The sequence below is a fragment of the Salvia miltiorrhiza genome, chromosome 5 (genome assembly GCF_028751815.1).
Source record: "Salvia miltiorrhiza cultivar Shanhuang (shh) chromosome 5, IMPLAD_Smil_shh, whole genome shotgun sequence".
Taxonomy (NCBI): domain Eukaryota; kingdom Viridiplantae; phylum Streptophyta; class Magnoliopsida; order Lamiales; family Lamiaceae; genus Salvia; species Salvia miltiorrhiza.
The window spans coordinates 40,290,649-40,294,121 of NC_080391.1; the positions used below are offsets into that span (position 1 = coordinate 40,290,649).

General features: G+C 34.8%; 1 long non-coding RNA gene across 1 annotated transcript; it reads right to left on the reverse strand.

Annotated features, from left to right (window-relative positions):
- Positions 1 to 1,520: 1,520 nt before the first annotated feature.
- On the reverse strand, positions 1,521 to 3,183 carry LOC131024410 (uncharacterized). The gene is made up of 2 exons (XR_009101816.1): positions 3,046 to 3,183; positions 1,521 to 1,912 (listed from the first exon to the last, which is right to left on the reverse strand). It is a non-coding gene; the product is annotated as an uncharacterized LOC131024410 (long non-coding RNA).
- Positions 3,184 to 3,473: the final 290 nt, after the last annotated feature.

The window sequence follows — 3,473 nt, forward strand, 5'->3', positions numbered from 1 at the left end:
GGTTGTTCCATTTTATTATTTCCTGCCCATTATCGCTGACCCTCTCTCTCCTTTTTTTTAAATCATGTCGTGCATAGCACGCTCCTTCCTCAAACACCCTTGCGCCCGACACTCTCCATGCCCTCCTCGATCTTGGGCGGTTCGCCAGTGAGGTGTGGCTCTAGGCGTACGGCTAGATCCGGCGTTAGAGCCACCCACTGAAGATGCTCTAATAATATAATAACTAATATGTACAAAATGCATCATTTGAGTTGCTAATTAACAGTATAAAAAGTTGTGACTCATGTATAACATCATATATTATTATGTTAAGTTGCATAAAGAAAGGATATTTCATTTTTCCAAAATAGAAAAGGAATAATTATTAAATAGAGATTTTTATAAAAATAAAGAAAAAACCTGAAACAACCCTTGAGAGCACTAAGGGCCAGACCTTATCAAAACCTTGTTAAAGAAAACCCAAAGGGAAAACTTTAAGAAGGTAAAAGAGTGTCTGTCTAACGAAACCAATCAACGAAAAAACAAAAACGAGCAGAAACAGTCGTCACACAGAACCAGCTCCCAACAAGATAAGCGTAAAGTAAACGGGTCCCCAACTTCGAACTAACCATCACCCAGGCCCCGCAAACCTACGCCCCTCTTGAGAGAGCCGAACAAACAAAAACCAAGGCAAACATATACCAACAAACGAAAACCCCGGATGCATGAACGATCCAAGGAACAGAGGTCACGCGTCTCCAGGCCCTAGCACACATAAACAATATTTGAATGCTTTGTGATGCTTCTTAAGTATACCTTTACTATTAATTTTATATTTTTTAGCAAAAATAATTATCTTATGTACGATAAATTTATGATATATTTTCTCAAAATATTCACATAAATTATTTTAATCAATACAATTAATAATTAGTTGAATTCTTGATTGATTTTTCAATCTTCCATGTAGGTTACATTGATACGATTTTTCTTACTCTAGAAATGCTTGTATTGTATAGAGTTAAGAACCAAATTGAAAATTAGAAGTATTATTTTTAAGTTGAGAAAGTTGTACTAGTTTTTAATGAATAACTAGCACGCCCACTCGTGCGATGCACGATAAATTATATTTAAAATTTCATTTTTACTATATAAAATTATTTATTCATCCACAAATTTATACTATTAAAATTAATACAAAATTCTCTTATAAAATTTTTAAATATAAGAGTAAAGAGTTTTAAAATAATTCAATATAATTGCTGCACTTTAATTGCACTAAAAATTATTATATGTAAACAATCATGTTAATAAAAAATTCCGCTTCACCGATTAACAAAAATAATATTCAAGCGAATCCGATTCATGATAGCAAGACAAACCTTAAAAATTATAGCAAATTATTTCTACGTATAAATTATAGGTATCAACTAATTAAATAAATTACAGAAAGAAACATTTATATATCAGCAAACTCTTTTATTTTCTGAAAGTTGGTACATCAACTGTTAACTAATTAAAATAAATCGCAAGAAGAAGCATTTAACGCTAAGATTATCTAAAATATTTAATTCAAGTGAATCACAAGAAGCATTATTACATCTCAGCAAGATTATCAAATAAATCACTAAAATCAATTGTAAACTACCATCAACTAAAGTAATTGAAATACAAAAGTAGACAACAAAATCCACGATCGAATATATATTAAAATATTTTACTATGAATCGAAAGGTACCTTATCAATGACCTGCAAAATAGACCAAATATTGTAAGGGCCGCTCTGATAGATCTCTTCTTCCTCAGCGGTTTGTCATCTTAATCATTCCCAAATGCATCATCCATATTGTCGCTCTCAGATCTGGGCTCGTACTCTTTATCTATACTTCTTCTCCCATTATTAAATATGCTTCAATTGGCAAACAACTGCATACTGATGCATAAATGGATGGAGAGCAAATTGATTTTTGAGAAATAATCGTTGCTCTATTGTAACCGTGAGAAAGAGAAGAGGATATTATTTTGTGCATATAACTAATAATAAATTTCGTCATTAATATATATCTTTGTATTAATATATATCTTTGAGTAATTGATGCATAAATAATCGTTGCTCTATTGTGAACTTTCGTCAATTAGAAAAATAAATTCAAACCTATAATGCGATTTGTAGCATTATTGAACAATAAGACTAAAAATACTTTTAGGCGATCTCTAACCTTTACACCAAACTCAAACCTCATAAAAAACTTTTTATACATTTTCTTTTCTATTTTTTTAATCATGTCTTTATATTTTCTTTTCTAATGTTATATGTCAACTCACAAAATTTTTTGATCATTAATTTCATATAATTATATTTTATATCATGTAACTTTTATATTATTAATGTTATTCCAATCATATAGTATTTGCTAAATTTTCTATTATAACGTGTAATTTAAGCAAGCTAAAATTTTCATTATTTTAGTTAATTACGGCCCAATTTTTTTACATGAGTCTACTCTTCATTTCTAAAATAGGCCCATGAATTATTAGCCCAAACCCTTCTCTCTCTCTTCTTTTCTTCACTCACGCACATCACATATTGAAACCGCTCTCTCTCTCGGACTCTCGCACAAACCTCTCAGTTGCACTGCTCTGTCTCTCTCGACCGCACACACCATCAACTCCCTAGACTCTCGCCCTCTATATCTCTTTCCATACTACAGAACACCCACGCACCAACCAGAAACCCTCATTCACGAATTCCGGCGAGATCCGCCATTTATCGTCGCGCTCCGCGGTTCTGCTGTTGCAACAGCATGGCGGCGCCGCCGGCTCTGTTTCTCCCCACTGATTTCGACACCTTGCATGCTCTCCTTTCCGTTTTCTTCGGGCCACACATCAATTCAAGTTGTTTTTACTAAAATTGGGGTGTGAATTCATTTTATCTTCGATTAAGAAAAGGCATTTATGTAAGACAATTTTCTTTATATTTCTTTTATGGTGAAGACATTGAGTGAAGTTTGTTGGTTTGATTGCTGAAATCCATGTTTATGAGTAAAACTGTTGGTGAAATCATACCTGAAAATTTTGAAATTGTTATTGAAATCACGTTTAATTAGATAATGCCTGAAATTTCGTTGCTCTATTGGTTGCTGACGGCGTTTTCATGAACAGAGCAAAATTGAGGAGAATTAGTGCCGTAATTTGCGTCGCCGCTCATCTCCTCGATCATTCCATTTACGACGTCGTCGAGCAAAGGGTTGCCGCGGCCACCATCATCGTCGTCGAGAAACAGTAACTGTTCTACGCTGGAAATCGCGCCGGTGGCGTGTTGGTGATTGTGTTGTGGAGGAACGGAAATTTGGTCCGCCATTTTTGTGTGGGCGGCCGGCGGCGGCCGCGGTGGTGGCGACGCTTGGCGTTAACCAAGCGCCGCGGCGGCGGGCTTTGTTGGCGTTTGTGTTACAGTGGAGTAGTTTTTTTCTGTTGATCGGAATGGAATTGAT